Source organism: Papio anubis, chromosome 5 (assembly GCF_008728515.1).
Source record: "Papio anubis isolate 15944 chromosome 5, Panubis1.0, whole genome shotgun sequence".
In the NCBI taxonomy this organism is placed as follows: domain Eukaryota; kingdom Metazoa; phylum Chordata; class Mammalia; order Primates; family Cercopithecidae; genus Papio; species Papio anubis.
Window position 1 is genome coordinate 54,909,025 of NC_044980.1, and position 21,358 is coordinate 54,930,382.

Consider the following 21,358-nt stretch of genomic DNA (forward strand, 5'->3'; position numbering starts at 1 on the left):
AAACCCTTAGCACCTGATGCCTGAAAACAGGATGCATCATGGGCCTTGAGAAGTTCCTTAACTCTTCATCAGTAAATAGCATCGTTGTGAGAGCTATGCAAGTTGGTAAACATAAATAATATATAGCACGGCCAGGCTCACATTAGGGCTCTATAAATGTTAATTATTAACTTACTAATTAAAAATATGTTTCTTACCTAAAATAAGGGCTATCTGAGATAAAAATCTATCTGGTGTAATTCTTAGGCCACAAATCTCTAAGGCTTTGGAGGTCAATGTAGCAGAGGACATTGTGGTCATCATTACTGAACTTAACATGTGAAATACACTCTGCCTGTTGACAAGGACGTTTCAATCATTTCAGGCACCTGCTTAAGTTGATAGGCAGCATTGTCAACCTAATTTAGAAATAAATATTGAAAAAGACATACATACAAGGTCGGGGGAGCTAAGTCTGCCCCTCCCTTTCACTCTACTTTGTTTCAGTAGCAGACTTCCCTGTCTATTAGACACTTTCTCCAAACATACAAGAAAGTACCTCAAAACCACACAAATCCAAAATCAAACTTCTTGTCTTTCCTGTGGAAATCTGCTCTTCCTTCCGGTTTCCCTATTTCAGTAAGGTATCAGTAAAGTAAGTGTATCTTAAAGTGTATCTTCAGTAAAGTAAATGTATCTTAACCTCCAAGGAAACCAAAACAGAAATTACAATAATCCTTTATTCACCATTCCTAAAAAGTCACTAAATGTACTGATTCTATATCCACACTACTTTAACTTTATTCCTGCCTCTCCCCACTGTCATTTCTGTAGTACACCAACTATGATGGCTGAAATCTATGAAATCTTTACCAAGAATTATTCTAAATGATAAGAAAATGTATGAAAGGAACAAGAGTTTATTTCAATAGATAACAGATATCATTCAGGATAGTTTCAACATGACCAAACCTTTTTTAAAAATTAAGCAAAAGAAATGAAAAATAATAGAAAAATTAAGAATAAGAAAAGAAGAGGTCGAGCATGGTGACTCAATCTAGTAATCCCAACACTTTGGGAGGCCGAGGCAGGCAGAAGGCTTGAGCCCAGGAATTTGAGACCAGCCTGGGCAACAGCAAAACCCTGTCTCTACAAAACATACAAAATTAGCCAGTCCTGTGGGTGCACGCCTGTAGTCCCAGCTACCCAGGAGGCTGAGGTGGGAGGATTGCTTGAGCCTGGGAGGTTGAGTTTACAGTGAGCCGTGATTATACCACTGCACTCCAGGCTGGCCAACAGGAAAAAAGGAAAAAAAGAGAGAGAGAGACTCTATTTCAATTACAATAACATTGTTTTAAACAACATTACTGAACATATGAAACAAGTAAATCATTACCATTCCTAGTGTACAGAATCTAAATGAATTGAAATTCATGTGATATAGCAATTAATCTTTAAAGAACAAGAGAGAAATAAACCTATATATATGTATTCCTCAAAATGAGCTCTATTTGTCAGGCAAGACTATTCAGGGGAAAAAAGGATTATATGGTAAAAAAAAAAAAAAAAATCTGGAATATGCTACATTTGATCAATGAAGATTGAAGAGTACATCAGTATATTGTAGGTTGGAAGTCCTATGGTAACTTGTTTAATTTGGTCTAATATGAAGATTCCAAGGTTTCAGTGACAGTGAAAACATTCTTTTTCCTCTAAGTGCCTTTCATAGAAATAATGAGAAGCTGTAGCTTAGAAACCACATGGAGTCCATCATCATTAAAAATTTCATTTCAAATAAAACAAATAAAATTTCTTATTACTATGTTCTCTGCGTCTACGTCCTCTTGTCTTCTTTCTTTTGTAAAGACACATTTTGTTGGATTTGGGGCCCAGCTGGATAATCCAGGATTATTCCATTTGGAGATCCTCAACTTAATTACATCTTCAAAGATCAGTTTCCCAACGAAATTCACATTCACAGGTTCCGAGGGTTAAGAGATAGGCATATGCTTTTGGAGGCTGCAGTTCAATCCACTACATATGAGTTATTTGGAAGTATGATATTTAGTGTCCAGATATCTGGGGACTTTCTAGGCATCTTTCTGCTACTGATTTATAACTTAATTCCACTGTGGTTTGAGTACATATTCTGAAATCCTTTTAAATGTACTGAGATATATTTTATGGCCTAAAATATACTTTATATTGGTAAATGTTTCATGCACATTTGAAAAGAATGTATATTCTGCTGCTGTTGGGTGGAATGTTCTAAAATGTGGATGCAGTTATTTCATTGTTTTTCAAGTCTCTATATCTTTACTGATTTTCTGTCTACTTATTCTACCAATTACTGAGGTGGTAAAATTTCTGACTATAATTATGAGCAGTATGTACTATATTACCATGTTTTCTAATATGATCTCCATCTTACACCCCAAGGTTCATTAATATCTACACAGATACATGCTTCCTAATGCATTATCTCCCTCTTCTATTAGAAGTCTTGCCCATCTTTTGTCTTATTTTGTCATAGATATTTTTTCATAAATTTTGGTTAATATATAGGAGATAGTTGACTACAAAAAACTCAATTTCAGGTTTCACTCATACTTTGAAACTCAAAATATACTTTTTTTGTTATAAATGTTGTAAATTATGTTCTTAGTTTCATGAACTGTCTGCTCCTGATCATTTGATGTAATTCTGCACACAATCAAAGCCACTTAGAAATTTTGTGAGAGGTACTAAATGCTCTACTGCAAAGTTTTGGGCATTAAGTATTTTAAAAGAAAAAATGGTAACATTTTTCCCAAATATGTTAGCAAATTCAAGAAGCAGATTATACTAATTACAATTACTGTGAAGTTACATACACATCATGAACTCAAATTTCTTCTTAGGAGACTTAATGCAGCTTAACACTTTACCTCATGGGAGTTACAATATAGAAAGAACACATTTAAAAATTGAGTTGATTGCTCTATATCACAGCAGGGCCTGTAAAATGTGCGAGGCCCTCCCAAGGTGGCCACATTCTTTGATAAATTCACCTGTGGGCTGCTGTTATATTTGAGGGAGGCTCAAGAACTACCATCTGCAGAAAAGAGAAAGGAACATGAGGACTGCGTGTTATTTCCTACACACTGAGTCAAGCTCACTACTGGGGAAAAAAAAAAACTGTCCCATATTCAGCCAGTTCTGAGAAACCAGCTGAATGAATACAGTGTGGTCACATCTCAACATTAAAATACACAGAATCATCCACTCTAGGAAGCACAGTGAATGGAAAGATGAGACAAGATCCAACTAATTAATATGGTGAAACTGCAATTTGTCATAGGAGACAAATTTCTGTTAAAATTGTCATGCAAAATAACTAGATAGTACACTTTGGGAACTTGATCATTATTTCTACATTTAGCACTCACCTTGTTTTAGGTAACTATGCCTGGTAGTATAAAGAGCTAGTAATGTTTTACCTGATCTCAAGGAAATTAAGAATTAATGTTAAAAATGCATAATCATTAAAATAAGGTAGCCTATATTTCTGCTATTATTATGTCTACCAATAATAGAGTTATCTTCTGGGTAAAAAGTCCCTGAGGCAATCTCCTACCTACGTGTGGTAACTCCCAGGAAGTTGCACTTTTTAGGAACACATTCTTTGGTCACCAGACTTCTTCCCAAAGTAGTCAATGCCTGTAGGTCTTAACTGTAACACTAAAGTCCTAATTCAGATACAAATGCAGCGTATGAAAAAGAAGGGTGTTGCCTACTTTTAGCTAAAAGTTTAGGATGACAGTGGTGTACTCTGCCATGAGCTGCATCACAGAAAAGAGCCCCCGATGATATTTCTCCAGGACAACTAAGGCAAGAGAACATTGTCCCATCACTGTCATTGTTTTTGCACCTACAGAAACCCACTGATGAAAGAGCTGTTTCTTCTGGGTCCAGACCAGACAGATTTACCTGATGATCCTTTTCCACTATTAGATACTCAAATAGTGAGAATCTGTAACAGTTTGTTCACCTTTCATCCCCACTTTAAAATAGAGAACAGCTAGAGGCTTGTGACTTATTCTCATGTTAGAAGCCCTCTTATCTGACATAATGAGGATACGTAGTTGGCCAGTTTGTTAAATGAATATATTAGAGTCAAGAATCTTCAGAAATAATACCTCAAGCATTCTTTATAAATGTAAACATTTAAATGCACATAGTTGGCTACTCTTTTGATGTAGAGCCAAGGCCTTTGCTTTGAGTTTGAATCTCTTAGATTTCTAGGCTGTCTTACATCAAAAACATCCATTATGCATCATCTATGACTTACAGTATTTCTTTGTAATTGAGAAGTTAAGGCACTCGAGCAGCAATCTGAGTTAAGAATCATTCACATTTCCTCCCAATCTTTTATGATTGGCTCACCTACACCTAATTCTACAGTAATTTTTTTAGCATATTTACTAGCATTCTATTTAGTTTTCGTATAAACACTTCTCTTCACTTACATGTTACATCACTCTACATAATAATTATATGATATAATATAATAGCAAGTACAACAGTCATTAACAGATTTGGGACTCTTGGCAAACATGCACCGCCACAAAGGGGACCTGAAGTACAAAGGTGTACTAAACAGTAGCTGTCTAGAATGTCATAGACATTGGTGTGCAGACTTTAGAGAGGACATAATGTCTGCTAAGGCACTCTGCTGAAAAATATATAGAATAAGGATTCTGCTGTTGCTTCTTGAGTGTGTAACTTTGTGTAAAGTCCTGATTATTTAGAAAAGAACAAACAAAACAATAACCTGCCTAATGCTCTCCATTACAACTAGAAAATAACCTTAATCAAAATACACAGATATGAATAAAAAATGACAGAGAAGAAAAACAACAAATCTGTTTGGGAGTTGAAGAATTTTTAAAAAATGAAATTTCAGAAAAATCAAGACAGCAAAAGAAGGTTAGCAGAGGAAGACTTCTACCCTAAGAAGAAAAGCTATGTATGAATATAAAACTACTACAGTGAAAACAAAGAGATACTACCTTGCCAGCCTCAGCTCCCTGCTACAAGTTCATAGAGTGATGTGGTGCCCACAAGTTCCCAAATTCATCAAAGATGGATTGCAATAAAATGACCTTGAGAATTCCTTTCAGGTCTATTTGTACAAACCTTGGCATGTGAGTGGCAGTTTCAACGAAAAACCAGCAGATCACGTGACTGGGTTTGCATGTTTATAAAACTGTTTCAAATGCAATCACCAGATTTCAAGATTTGGAAAGCATTCTAAAATGTTTCATAGTGCACAAGTAAAAGAGACAGGAACATTTCAGTGTTTCTGAGCAAATACAGAGCTTTAAGAAAATAGCTGGTATCAGTGAAGACATTTTGATTGGACAACTTCAGGCAAACAGGACGCCCATTTAACACTACACGTTCTCATATCCTTCACCATGAATTCAGGCATAGCTATCTTCAATCTGTCACAACAACCTGGGAAACATGATAATTCTTATAAGTGCCACAAAAAAACTATTTAAGAAATAGCAGAATTTGTCTGTTTCCTTAGTGAGAAAGGAGATTGATACATACCCTGGAAGAAGCTGTAAAGTAATACCGTTCCCATGAAATACAACAAGCCATTGTAGATACTTAAGTAGTATTGTCTAAAGAAAAACAACATTCTTAAAGACCGTTTTTGACAACAATGAAACCAAGTCATGGCCACTTTTTTCTTACATTTGATCTCCATAGATATTTGTACTCCAAAGATAGACAGACATTTGTTTACATAAAATAAAACATCATAAATTACCAACTAGAGTAAGAGGTGTGTCAGAATAGCTGCAAACGACACTTTTGCAAAAACCACAGATAATATGATGTGGCCGCTAAGAGATTCGTCACTGGCTATTTTTGAAACTCCAGCCCTTTACACCGACTACCATTATAGCTATTTAAGCATGAAATGTTTGTCCTCATTTTTATTCATATGTTTTATGGACCATTTACTGTTAGCTAGAAAAATCGTTTAAAAGGTAATTCAGTTTACAGCTGAGGAAAAATAAGCCTCCGAAACAATCTCAGAATATTGACTTAGTGTCAGATAGGTAGGAATGAATTTAAATTCAATGTGAAATTGGGGTAAAAGGTGACTTTTTAACAATTAACTTTAAAAGAAATGAGAAGAGTAGCTTGTTAATGTTTCTCTCTTTGTTTCCCCCTTAATAGGAAACACTTTAGCCACAAAGGGATGCGAACTTCCTGCAAAGTTTTCATTGTTCAAAAATAACTTCAAGTGTGAAAGGTATGGCTTCAACACAGGATTAACTATTGTTGGCCTCTGCCACACAACACACTGTAAAGACTATGAAAGACTAGATTAGTGAAGAATAGGACAACCGTGCCTTCTATAAGGCATATTTTATTTCCCAGTAAAAACAAAACTTAATTATAATTGAAAAGTCTTTAAGGCTTACTGTGTGTCCAAGGCACTACTCTAGACAGCACAGAGGGATACAAAAATGGTAAAACCTAGCTTGTGGTCTCCATGAACTTAAGGTCTAGAGGAAGAGAAATGCCTGAATAACTTCAGCACAAAGCAGTGAATAAAACAGGATACAAATATACAAAATGCACCTTCTGCTGGTAAATGCAGTTCCCTTAGCTGTCAGTTGGGTTGAGGTGCCATGAGAATAAACTCCACCCTCCTATTGCTGTGTAGGAGAGGCGCCCCCTTCAGGCCTTAGAGCACCATAGATTGCCTCTTGCAAGTATGTGTTTCCTCTACTGCGGGGAGGCTCTTCAAAGAATTAAAATTCTTATTTACCCTGTGTTCCTAGCACTTAGTTTAGTTTCTTGTACATAGGAAGTAATCAGTAAATCAGTAAAATGAAGAATTAATAAATTCCCTCCATCCAGAATCCTCTGCCTCCTTTTCTCTACACGTGCCTATTTACATTTCTGAATGTAAAAATCCTACCCAGCTCAAATGCTACTTCTTCCTTATGGCAATATCCAGTCGTGCCTCACAATTCCCATCCTTGGCAGAAATATTGTTTATACTTTCTCTGGACTCTATAGTTTATATCCCTAAAATTTCTAAAACTTTGAAATGGCTGAATCTTTAAATCAACAGTTGTCACTAGCTCTCCTTTGATACAATCCTCTAATATTTTATTTGATTATTGCTATTTGTGTACATTTGTTTTTATGTGTAAGCTCCTAGAGGGAGGTATCTGATGCTAACATGCCATTTATGATGCCACCAGCATTTTAAAGGAGCATCCATTTGTTGGTTCAACAAGAACTTCTTTAGCATCAGTATTGTACCTAGAGCTAAATAAAATATTGATTTAATTAAATCGTATTTCTGGAAGTGATTGAAAGATTCCAATGGAACAGGGGTCTTCTTAACCTCCGCAGATTTTTGTCTGTTCTAACAGTGTGCTGTGTTTGTGCGAGGATTATCATCACCTAGGGCTATTTTGAGACTAACTACTGCAAGCATGTTTCCCCATCAAATCTGCAAGCATTGTTTCCCTCAGATTCATCTTCTTCTTGGATAATGTCACAGATGAAATATACTGATGATCTTACATCAAATACTTAGAGGAAGAGGTTAAATGATTATTTGCCCCATCGTGATGGTCAGCTTCTAGCTTTGACCACCAAACCTCTGCTATACATTTATGAGTCTTCCTAAACCTCTAATTTAGGTTTCTAAATTCGAAATGCAAATGTCCTCTTCACCCCCAGAAAAGTTTGACATCTTTTTGTTTGATCTTTCCATCTCTACAAATAACAAAATAAAACAAAACAAAAATAAAATGAAGAATGCATTAAATGCACAGCTTTTAGCTCACTGCTGGGCACATAGGAAAGATGGGGCTAAAAATAGTTAACTAGTGATATGTGTGCAAAAAGGTTTTTTAACTATAAATAATATTTTTTGTAACTGGATATTTTATTTCATAGACAACTGTCATGTAGTCAGAGACTACAAAATGCAACACTCATAGCTGGTATTTTATGTGCTTTCAGTTTGAGGTTTCTCATTTACAATGAATCATTTATATTTTCTCTAAAAAACATAAAGCATTTTTGTTATTTTCACTCACACCAAATTGATTCTATTCTTGACATGATGACCATAATTGCAACAAGAACATCAATGATCATAATGGGATATGAGTATTTCACTTCAGCACTTCATATTCACCAAATCATGTCATGTGTGTACCTTAAATTTCTGAGAATTCATTTTTCAGAATCATCTTATAGATTGCTATTTTTCATAATAAACTAAACTGCTGATTCACCTACAAGAAAACACAGAAGGAACATGTATAACTATATTTGAGTTAACAGCTGCTGTGCCTACTAAAATCTTCCCCGTCTCACATTGAGAACACCATCACTACGTTTTTGCAGCTAAAAGAAGGTTGTTCTAAATGCAGATAATCTAAGAATCAGTCATCTTACATTCATGTCTTTCCCCAGAGTGGTTTAAAGGAAAATGCTTTAGAAAAAATGTTTATAACATTTAAATTTGTTAGTTGCTGGAAACACTAAGTCTAAAGTAGGCTGTTTCTAGAATTCCTTAAATATCACCCCCCTCAAAAAAATAACAGAATGCAAAGTCCAGTATGTCTGATTTAAATGTACCTACAGGAGTTCAAAATAAGCATGATATTTTGCCCTAACTGGTAAAAAGTTCTGGTGTAAATTTTAGACAATTTGGGTGATCCTATAAATCATGATAATCTCTCACCATCTGTCTCTTCTAATTTCACCATTCTTAACTTCTGTTCTGTTTCTCTCATCACAGTCCCAAAGTAAAGAGCCTGTTTTGAAGGTTATCAACTCCTTCCCCACCCCTGTAGAGGAGACTTCCCAACTGCTAAAATAGCAATAAAAAATAACTTGCCTACCAATTACTGAGATGGTTATAGAATCTCCGATTGGATCATCCTCTGGTTAAATGTTTAAAGCTCAGTTAAAATGCAAATTAACAGTAGACAATGTAGCAATTATGGCAAGAGTGGGACAAGAGAAAAAGTTTCATCCAAGAATGTAAATTTTTGAAACTATAATTAAATGTGCAATTTGTTCCGTTTCATAGAAATTTTTATGGCATGGAAATGTACCAGGAAACCCCAACTAAAATAGTGTCAGATTAGTATTTCTAGTCTGGTCAAAAAGAATCACCTTAGAGACACTGCAATTTTGACAGCCCATCTTTTATCTCATGTCACTGAATGGATTTTTCCTAAATTGTTAAATTGGGTGGGTTAATGTGAAATTCCCTGAGTTTTTTGGGGAAAGATGAAGTAATGTATTGATGAGGATGAAACTTTCTAGATATGTCAAGATATGATTGCTGCATCACAGAGAGGCTGGTACTCACATGTGTGAGTAGGAATAGTGTCTCCACTAGTGGCTTGAGTAAAATCTATACATGCATATGGAACATATGTGGATTCCATCTGACCAGCCATTCATATAACAGTTGCCAGTGTGGGGATGGGTTGAGAAGAGGTGAAATTAGAACAATAAAAGATCAAAGGTAATAGGAATATAACAGAAAGCACAAAGCACTAAAGGAGGAATCATCTGAGAAGTAAATGATTATAAATCATAACAGAATGGAGATTGATTTACATTCTGAAGATCTCAAGGAAACAAAATGTATAAGGAACAAAAAAATAATGTTTGGTAAAATTAAGAACTGACACATCTAATAAGAAATGACTATAGAAGAGCAGAGAATTAGTGGTTTGGTCATATGGAATAACCCATACTTGAAAAAAATTATACATGAATATGAAAAAATACATATAGAATAACAAAGAGGAGGCTGGGAGTGGTGGCTCACACCTGTAATCCAAGCACTTTAGGAGGCCAAAGTGGGTGGATTGCTTGAGCTCAGGAGTTTGAGACCAGCCTGGGCAACATAGTGAAACCCCATTTCTACTAAAAATACAAAAAGTTAGCTGTGCATGGTGGTGCACACCTGTGGTCCCAGCTACTCAGGAGGCTGAGGTGGGAGAATCACCTGAACCTGGGGAAATGGAGGCTGCAGTGAGCGGTGATTGCACCACTGCACTGCAGCCTGGGCAATTGGAGTGAGACCTTGTCTCAAAAATAAAAAAAAAATAATAAATAGGAGAGTATATAGACATAGATAAAGCAAAGGCATAATGATTTTTAAAAATATTATTTCCCCTAATGTATTTGTAACTCCCCAAAAAAGGGTCACAAGCCAATAATACAAACAGACAAATAGTAAGTGCTATAACACTAAGAAGGAGACCTGAATATTTTCTAAAGAACAAAATGTTCTGCACTGTCTCGAAGGAATGTGAGGTAGCATCAAAAATTGTTAGAATCTTTTTTCTGGGTTTCCTGTTTATCCAAAGAGCAACATCTTTAATGAGCAATGACCTGGACACTGATTCAACATCTTGACATGGACACAAACCATCTTGACATTACCAACCTCCATTACAGACTGATAATATTGGTTCCAATCTTGGACATTTTCAGGAAATGAGAAAACAAGCTAACCATCTGCCTTCCTTTAGTTGTAGTTTTAAAGCAAGGATATTCCAAAAATAAAAGTCAACTCTATGCCACAGATTAAATATCAAACTATGAATGATATTTGCTATTCAGGTAATAAAAGTGTAAGATTCCACTTGCCCATAGGGTTCTTCGAACAAAATAATAAAAATGCCAAAGAATTCAATTTAAAAAAGAACTCCATTGAAGAAAATTTTACCTTTCTAAATTAAAAATCAAATATATAATTAAAAGCTTAATAGCTAAATGCAAAAAAAAAAAAAAAAACCTAATACAATATAATGAACAAATATAACATTTTTAGAGAAAAGAGGATACTGATCATTAAGAAAATCCTAAAAACCCTAAAAGACAAAGGCCTGAAAAGACAGGTTTTTAAATTTCAAACTCACTAGTAATTCAAGAGATGCAAGCTAACACAATGAGATTCTATTTATAAAAAACAAAATTTAAAAAAAAAAACAAACATGTAAGGCTAGCAAGTGGGCAGTGAGACAAGCATACTTGAATAGAATACAGTGGGAATTTCTTTTTGAAACATAAATTGAGAAAAGCCTTTGACCTGGCAGTTTCACTTCTGGGAATCTATTCTAAGCAAACAATCCAATGTATAAATAAAAATGTATGCACACAGGTGTTCCTAATAATTTGTATATAATATGGGAAAATGACTAACAATAAAAGAATGGTTAAGTAAATCAGGATATATAATTCGTATAATACACATAATACAGACACATTATACAGACTTTTTCGTTACATAGGGAAACATTCCTGTTAAGTAGAAAAGTAGGGTTCAACATTTTAGATATGATGTCAAACTCTGTGTGTGTGCACGTGTTTGTTTATGTTCATACCCACAAGTGCATATTGAAAACTATATTTTGAAATAACTATCTCTATAAAGATAGACATTATTTTTCTTAATAGAAAAACACATTATTTAAATAATAAAATTTTTACTGTTTTCCAATAATACCATGCAGGCAAAACAAAGTATCCTTTTGGATTTACTAAATTTGGTTTACAATAACTGAGGATTATGAGAGAATCCAGAGGGTCTAGGCATGGCTAAAGCCTATCTTCACTGTATACACACTATTCATTTAAACGAAGTTGAAAGCCAAACATTTCAAGACATCAAATAACACTTAAGACTTAGATCCATTTGGTATGCTAAATACAAATTGTTCTTTTGTACTTAGCTCTGCCAAGAATCTTTATTGATTAACTTGTAAACCTTAAGAAAAAATGGTATACATCTGAAACGACATAAAACACACTTCTTACCAAAGATCCTACAATCCTTCCAAACAAGTCTAATTCTACTGAATGTTTAAATTAATTCTATCAAACATTCATAACTTTTGCTGTGAAGAGTTATGAAAGCTATTTCTTCCAATTCTAGAGTTTGCAGATTTAATAACAAAAAGTATATGTAAAATATTTTATTCCTAAAATGTAGATGTGTTTTTAATTAGATGAACAGGCCCTCTCCCCATTCCCCAACAAAAGATATTGCAAAGACTAGTACTGTCAATGAATTGAGTAATACCATTTATTGATACCAGTAAAAACAAAAAGCTTTACTCTCAATTCTGAGACTAGTTTCCATAATCATGGTGTTGTTGGAACATATGACTTAATTTTGAACTATCTCCTCTCTATTATGACATGGTCCAAAATGATAATAGGTCCTTGTTTGATCATATATATTGGAAAACTCTAAAGTTTCCTTATGAAATATTTATTTTCAAGAGTGTAAATTCCTTTTTTTTTTTTTTTTTTTTTTTATAAGGGGTTTTCTTTTTTTCCCACTTTTTTGTGGAATGTTTTTTTTTTTGGCTTTTTTAAAACCTTTCCCCCCCAGGTTCAAGCAATTCTCCTGCCTCAGCCTCCCCTTATCAAAAAAAAAAAAAAAAAAAAACTGATGAACTGTTTCATAAGCCATCCCTGTTGAAGAGTGATTAGAAGGATTCCTGAACACTGACTACCAATTTACTTAAAATACTTAAAAAGATGTAACCTGGCCGGGCGCAGTGGCTCACGCCTGTAATCCCAACACTTTGGGAGGCGGATCACGAGGTCAGGAGATCGAGACCATCCTGGCTAACACGGTGAAACCCCGTCTCTACTAAAAATACAAAAAATTAGCCGAGCGTAGTAGCAGGTGCCTGTAGTCCGAGCTACCCGGGAGGCTGAGGGAGAAGAATCGCTTGAACCTGGGAGGCGGAGCTTGCAGTGAGCCGAAATGGTGCCATTGCACTCCAGCCTGGGCAACAGACCCAGACTCCATCTCAAAAAAAAAAAAAAAAAAAAAAAAGATGTAACCCACATCCTTAAGATACAGAACATTTCCATCTCCCTAGAAAGTTCTTTCATCTCTCTTTCTGGTCAGTCTTCCATCTCAGAGGCAATCACCTTTCTCTAACCTTAGTTTTGTTCTACAACTTTCTAGAAATGGAATCATACCAGATACCAGATGTATTCCTTTTTTGTCTCTATTCCTTCACTCAGCGTTTCATCTTTGAGAGTCACTCATTTAGTTGCAGGTATCAGTAGTTCTTTCATTTTTGTTGCTGAGTAATATTCCATTGTATAACTGTGACAAAATTTGTTTACTGATTCTCCTTTTGATTAATATGTGGGTTTATGAATATATGGGTTTATGAATATTTCAGCAAGTATTTATGTATAATATAATTTGTTATGTGTGACATAAAATTTGCTTCTGGGTAAATAATACAAGTGGAATTGCTGGGTCAAAGTGTAGGTGAAAGTAACATTTTATTATCTGCAAAACATTTTTTCAAAGTAGTTACAACATTTAATTTTCCTATCAACAAGTGTAAGAATTCAGTGGTTCTAACTCCTCACCAGTATTTGGTGTTTTCAACCTTTTTAATTTTGTCCATTCCAGTGGGTGTGTGGTGGTATCACTTTGTGGTTGTAAATGCATTTCTCTGAAGCCTAAAGATGTGGAGCACTCTTTACTGTGTTCATTGGCCATTTGTATATTTACTTTTATAAAGTGTCCCTTGAAATGCTTTGCTCATTTTTATTGAGCTATTTTCTTTGGTCTTTATCTTATTAATGTAGATGTGCTTTATGTGATATTGATTAAAGTCCTTTGTCAGATATGTTTTACAAATATCTTTCTCCTGTTAGTTGCTTCCTTACTCATTTACTTAATTATGTCTTTTGATGAGCAGTCTAATTTACCAATTTTGAGGGTTATTATTATCTGAATCCTGTCATGTTCGGTTCTTGAAGTATCGGAGTTTTACCCTTTGCTTTTAGGTCTCCAATCCATCTTGAATTAATTTTTGTCTGAGGTGTGAATTTAGAGAATGAAAATTTATTTTTTCCAATATGGATATCAATTTATTCCAATTTCATTTGTAAATAAGACTCTCCATTCCTTTATTTAATTGCTTTGGTGTCTTGAAAAATATCAATTTACTGTATAAATGTGTGTCTATTTCCGGACTCTTTTATTTCCGTCATTTATTTGTGTATCCTTATGTCAAAACCTCATAATCTTTAATACAACTGTATTTTTATAGGAAATGTAGAGTCAGGTAGAATTGCTGTACTTTTTCAAGATTATTCTGACTATTCTACCTTCTTTACTCTCCCATATAAATTTTAGAATAAGCTTGTCAATTCCTATAAAATAAAAGCCACCGTGATGAAGATTAAGATAAATTTGAACATATAGATTAGTTCAGGGAAAATTAATATCCTAAATTGTTATTGAGTCTTCTGATCAATGAGCAAAGTGTATCTCTCCATTTATCTAAGTCTTAAATTTCTCTTGGTAAATTATAGTTTTCAGTGTAAGAATTGTGCACATATTTCATTAAATTTACTACCAAGTATTTTCTATTTTCTGGCATTATAATAAATGAAATTTTTAAATATTTAGTTTTAATTGTCCATTGTATTTATAAACATGATTAAATTTGTATTGACTGAGATACTGAGACCTTTCTAAACTCATTTGTTAGTTTAAGTCCCTTTTTTGGAAGCTATTCCTTATGGTTATTTAAGTACCTATTTATGTCATCCATGAATAAAATCTGCTTTACTTCTTGCTCTGCAAACTGTATGCATTTTAATTATTATTCTTGCACTGTGGCTAAGACCTTCAGTAAAATGTTGAATAGAGATGTGAGAACAGACATTACTACCTTGTTCCCAATCTTATAGGAAAAGCAGTCTTTCATCTTTAATTATGATGTGAGCTGTTGGGCTTTTATGTAGATGGCTTTTATCAAATATTCCTACAGATGACTCTTTGCTGGGATGGGAGTAGGTGCTGTCCTGTGCACTGTAGGATGTTTAGCAGCAACCCCGGCTTCTACCAACTAGATGGCAGTAGCACCCTTCCTCTGGCTATGACAATGTCTCCAGACATTGCCTAATGTCCCTATGGTCAAAGTTTCCCCCATTTGAGAACCACTAAGCTAAACTGAGGCAGTAAGTCAGGCACAAGCACAGGAGATTACAGCTAACGTCATCAGGCAGCTGCCTGAATGGGGACTTGCATTTTCTGAGCTGCAGACTGACTTGCTTGGTTCGCCTATTTCTTTAGATCCCCTTGCCTATTAAAAGGCTGTCTTAGTCTACCTGGGCTGCTATAAACAAAATGGCACAAACACAATGGCTTATAAACAGTAGTAATTTATTTCTCACAATTCTGGAGACTGGGAAGTCCAAGATCAAGGAACTAGCAAATTTGATGTCTAATAAGGGCCAGCTTCCTCATAGATGGCACCTTCTCATGGTGTCGTCACATGGTGGAAGAGTTAACTGAGATCCCTAGGGCCTCTTTTATAAGAGCACCAGTCCTATTCATGAGAATCACCTAAACACGCCCTAGAGCCCTCAACTCCTAATACAATCACTTTGGAGGTGAGGACTTAAACACATGAATTTTGGAGGGACACAAACATTCAGACCATAGGAGAGGCTCTGACCCATTCTTCTGGGTGCAATGCTCACATAAAATAGGAACATTCAGACTCAGGACCCTGAAGATACTGCAATAGCACCATGGAGAGGAAGTATTCTTGGGCCTCTAGGCTTTCAATAGATGTCACAGATGGCATAGAATGATGGCAGCCTAGTCTTCATCTCCTTTATTTGTTTTGTTTTTCCTGTACAATTAGAGACAATGTTTTTGAGGTACTTTCTTACCTCCAATGCAGCTATTATTCAAAAAAAATGACTGGGTAAGCCTGCTTCTTAAAAGAGCCATGTTTTCACACACATACGCATGCACACACACTTTCTTTCTAATAAATACCATAAGTGCTTTCCAATTGTAATAAAATTTGACAAAGTTGGCATATTTGAATTGTACAATGAGTCAATGTTTTCCAGTCTCCTTCCCTCATGCTATTGCAAAAGACACATGCACGCATATGTTTATTGCAGCACTTTTCACAACTTGCAAAGATTTGGAACCAACCCAAATGCCCATCAGTATTAGACTGGATAAAGAAAATGTGGCATATATACCATGGAATACTACGCCACCATAAAAAAGAATTTCATGTCCTTTGCAGGGACATGTATGAAACTGGAAACCATCATTCTCAGCAAACTAACACAGCAACAGAAAACCAAACACCACATGTTCTCAGTCATAAGTGGGAGTTGAAAAGTGAGAACATATGGGCACAGGGAGGGGAACATCACACACCAGGGACTGTCGGGAGGTGGGGGGGCAAGGGGAGGGATGGCATTAGGAGAAATACCTAATGTAAATGATGGGTTGATGGGTGGAGCAAACCACCATGGCACATGTATACCTATGTAACAAGCCTGCACGTTCTGCGTACATATCCCAGAACTTAAAGTACAATTTTAAAAAAGGTTTATTTGTATATTGAATGAACTTTGAATATTGGAAAAATGTATGTGCTCCTCTTTTTGAAATATTTTTGGTATTAATAAAATTCAAAATAATTTAAAAGCAACTTCTCTCATCAAGTATTTTCAAAATTCATAGATACTAAACTTTACCCTTCTTGGGTAAGGTTTGCCAAGTTTTGTAACATTAGAACAGGCTTGTAACAAGGAGCCTAGGCAAAAACAGAAATATAAAGTAATGAAAGCTACAAATATGGAGAAATATTAATCACTGGATAATTTTCTAAGATCTACTATGAATAGAACTGCTTAATAACAGAAGGGAGAAAATACTATGAAATTTAAAGTGTTTGAAGAAATAAGCATTTATATGGAAATCAATATATCAAGAAGTATGTTATGGTTACCAAATATACTATAAATCTGGACATCATCTCCATTTCATCACCAAAACCTTTTTAACTCAATCTTCTGATGAAATTTCTTTCATTTCATTTTATTATACATTCTATCCAATTGTATAATAAAAACACAGTTCCAATTACTGAAATACACTTTATAATAAAATTGCTGGTATTATTCTATAATCAAAGGTTAGTAGGTTCACCTCCAAATAAAAAGGCAAAGTGTTTTTATTCATAAATGAGAATTTCTATTCCCAGCCACTTACACAGGAAGTGCCAATAAGATTTCATTGTGGAAATTTTAACACAATATAACTTCTATGCATGCTTAATTTAGCACAGCCAAAGAAGAAACATCTTCAAGATGTTCCAAGTGTGAGGCCCACTCCAATTGTAGATGACTCATGTTTATGGATGTGATTAATAAACTGCCAGTGCAGTCAGCTGTAGAGTAGAATTTTTAGCTAGTTCAAATGTACATTCAAATTAATGTACTTCTAAATTATCAAATTCTTTTTGTACTTTCATTCCAGATAATCCCTCTACTTGAGCAAAAACTATGAATTCATCATCATTTTGCTGTGATTTATATATAGTTTGACAATTCTTTTTTATCTTACTTTAAGTCAACAAGCATCTACCAGAAAAAAATTTTTAAAAATATTACAGGAAAAAATTCCAATTCACTTATCAGGTACAGAAAATTTATTTGCATTAAGCATGTTATTTTTCCTCAGTCTCTCCTGTTTATGACTAACTGCATACCATTCAACTAATATAAAAGTGTTTACTAAAAGATCAGAGAAGTTATCCACCTTCACAGCCATTTGGAAGAGAAAAAAATCTTTCCACTCTTTCCAAAATGGGTTATAAACACACCCCTAGAGCAATTTCAAACAAATATATTCCTCTGCAATTTGATTCTGAAAAAATTGTATACAAATGAAAATTACACACAGAGAATACTTAAATCATGACTATGGAACAACAACTACTACATCTGGATACACAATTAGGCAACTAATTATTTCAAAAATGCAATCATGCACACAAATAGGTACTCACTAATTTCCCTCCCACTCTAATCCCTTAACTTCCTCCTGTGTTTTTCACATCAATTTTAGCTCTCCTATCACTTTTTTCTCTATTAAGAACAATTTGTTAAATGGTTTGTTATCTTCCACTAATATATGCAATTCAATTATGTTTTCCTGTCAATGTATCCATCAATGAGGATGATTAGCATCCATTATCTGACCCTTCATTTTCTATATGACCTTTGTAAATCAGTGGCATAAAAGAAATTCTTGTTTCTTTGGTTTGTGTCAGCAGTAACAACAAGAGAAACATACCAAATATAAGACATTAGGAATATATCACAGTAAATTCAAACACAGTGCAATTTCTGTTATATTTCAACAGTCACCATGGAACTTTTAAGTCTCTGTTTCACTTATTCTTTTGAGGCATTCTTACCTCAAAAAAAAAAAAAAAAAAGGAAGAAAGAAAACAATTGAAAATTCATACTTCGATATTAACTACAGGATTGTGTCTTCATTCCAAGTAGAGTCAGATTTAAATTAAATCATTTAATTTAAAAATTAAATGATTAGCACATAAGCTCTAAATAAAAGTAAAATTGGGTTTTCTTCAACCTTCTGATAGGAATTTCAGGTTCAAAATAGCTTCTGGCTAACATCATGTAATGTTGCTGTTACCAACTTGTCACTAAAGCCATTGAAGACAGCCTTTAAAACCAAAACTAACGGATAATCAATTCCATAATCTATAAGAGAAAGATAGGCTCCAACTTTGAAATCCTAAAGGGAATTTAGTTATTCAATGGCATACCCAGCTTTCATTTCCAATTGACTGGCTTGTAGACATAGAAAACTAAGAACATACCCTTCTTTTGTTTTTTCCTTCAACTTTTAAGTTCAAGGGTACATGCGCAGGATGTGCAGGTTTGTTACATAGGTAAACATGTGCCATGGTGGTTGCTGCACAGATCATCTCACCACCTAGGTATTAAGCCTACCACATATTACCTATTCTTCCTGATACAATCCCTCCCCACAAACCATCCCACCCCCACAGGTCCCAGTGTGTGGTGTTCCCCGATGTGTCCATGTGTTCTCATCATACAGTCCCCACTTATAAGTAAGAACATGTGGTGTTTGGTTTTCCATTCCTGCATTAGTTTGCTGAGGATAGTGGCTTCCAACTCCAACCATGTCGCTGCAAAGGACATGAACTTGACCTTTTTAATGGCTGCATAGTATTCCATGGTGTATATGTACCACATTTTCTTTATCCAGTCTATCATTGGTGGGCATTTAAGTTGATTCCATGTCTTTGCTTTTGTAAATAGTGCTGCAGTGAACATACACATGCATGTATCTTTATAATAGAATGATTTTTATTCCTTTAGGTGTATACCCAGTAATGGGATTGCTGGGTCAAATAGTATTTCTGCCTCAAGGTCTTCAAGGAATTGCCACACTGTCTTCCAAAATGGTTGAACTAATTTACACTCCAACAGTGTAAAAGCATTCCTTTTTCTCTACAACCTTACCAGTATCTGTTGTTTTTTGATTTTTAATCACAGCCGTCCTGACTGGTGTGAGGTAGTATCTCATTGTGGTTTTGATTTGCATTTCTCTAATGATGTGATGAGCTGTTTTTCAGTTATTTGTTTGCTGCATGAATGTTTTCTTTTGCAAAGTGTCTGTTCATGTCCTTTGCCCACTTTTTAATTGGGTCATTGGTTTATTTCTTGTAAATCTGTTTAAGTTCTTTGTAGACTCTGGATATTAGACTTTTGTCAGACGGCCAGATTACAAAAATTTTCTCCTATTCTGTAGGTTGTCTGTTCACTCTGATAGTTTTTTTTTTCTTTTTCTGTGCAGGGGCTCTTTAGTTTAATTAGATCCCATTTGTCAATTTTTACTGTTGTTGCAATTGTTTTTGGCATTTTCATCATGAAATCTATGCCTGTACCTATATCCTGAATGGTAATGCCTAGATTTCCTTCTAGGATTTTTATGGTCTTAGGTTTTACATTTAAGTCTTTAATTCAACCTGAGTTAATTTTTGTATATGGTGTAAGGAAGGGGTCAAATTTCAATTTTCTGCATATGACTAGCCCATTCTCCCAGCACCATTTAATTTAGTAGGGAATCCTTTTTCTCATTGCTTGTTTCTGTCAGATTTGTCAAGGATCAGATGTTGTAGGTGTGTGGTATTATTTCTGAGTTCTCTATTCTCTTCCATTGGTCTATGTGTCTGTTCTTTTTTTCTTTTTTCTTTCTTTCTTTCTTGTTTTTTTTTTTTTTTTTTTTTTGAGATGGAGTCTCACTCTGTTGCCCAGGCTGGAGTGCAGTGGCATGATCTCAGCTCTGCAACCTCTGCTTCCCAGGTTCAAGCAATTCTTCTGGCTCAGCCTCCTGAGTAGCAGAGATTACAGGTGCATGCCACCATGCCTGGCTAATTTTTGTATTTTTAGTAGAGACGGGGTTTCACCATGTTGGTCAGGCTGGTCTCAGGCTCCTGACCTCGTGATCTGCCTGCCTTGGCCTCGCAAAGTGCAGAGATTACAGGCATGAGCTACCGCACCTGGCCCTCTGTGTCTGTTCTTATACCAATACCATGCTGTTTTGGCTACTGTAGCCTTGTAGTATATTTTGAAGTCAGGTAGCATGATGCCTCCAGCTTTGTTCTTTTTGCTGAGGCTTGTCTTGGTAATTTGGGCTCTTTTTTGGTTGCAAACGAATTTTAAAATAGTTTCTTCTAATTCTGTGAAGAACGTCAATGGTAGTTTCATGGGAATAGCATTGAACATATAAATTACTTTATTCAGTATGACCATTTTCACAATATTGATTCTTCCCATCCATGAGCATGAAATGTTGTTCCATTTGTGTTATCTCTGATTTCTTTGAGCACTGGTTTGTAGTTCTCCTTGAAGAGGTCCTTCACTTACCTTGTTAGCTGTATTCCTATTTTATTCTTTCTGTAGTAATTGTGAATGAGAGTTCATTCATGATTTGGCTCTCTGCTTACCTGTTGTTGGTGTATAGGAATACCAGCAATTTTTGCACATTGATTTTGTATCCTGACTGCTGAAGTTGCGTATCAGATTAAGAAGCTTTTGGGCTGATACTATCGGTTTTCTAGATATAGGATCATGTCATCTGCAAACAAAGATAATTGGACTTCCTCTCTTCCTATTTATTTCTGTGTCTTGCCTGATTGTCCTGGCCAGAACGTCCAATACTATGTTGAATAGGAGTGGTGACAGAGCGCATCCTTGTTTTGTGCCCATTCAGTATGATATTGGCTGTGGGTTTGTCATATATGGCTCTTATTATTTTGAGGTATGTTCATTCAATATCTAGTTTATTGAGAGTTTTTAACATGAATGGATGTTGAACTTTATCAAAGGCCTTTTCTGCATCTATTGAGATAATCATGTGGTTTTGTCTTTAGTTTTTTTATATGATAAA

General features: G+C 35.0%; 1 protein-coding gene across 5 annotated transcripts in view; it reads right to left on the reverse strand.

Annotated features, from left to right (window-relative positions):
• Window positions 1–21,358, reverse strand: part of PDE4D (phosphodiesterase 4D) — a 1,533,637-nt gene that overhangs the window by 1,310,306 nt on the left and 201,973 nt on the right. The window contains exon 1 of one of the 5 annotated variants that reach the window (XM_031666720.1): window positions 5,031–5,047. The exons of the other annotated variants lie outside the window; for them this stretch is intronic. The gene's annotated coding sequence lies outside the window, so the exon portion shown is untranslated. Of the gene's footprint in view, window positions 1–5,030; window positions 5,048–21,358 lie in introns of those variants that run through there. 5 annotated transcript variants of the gene reach the window in all.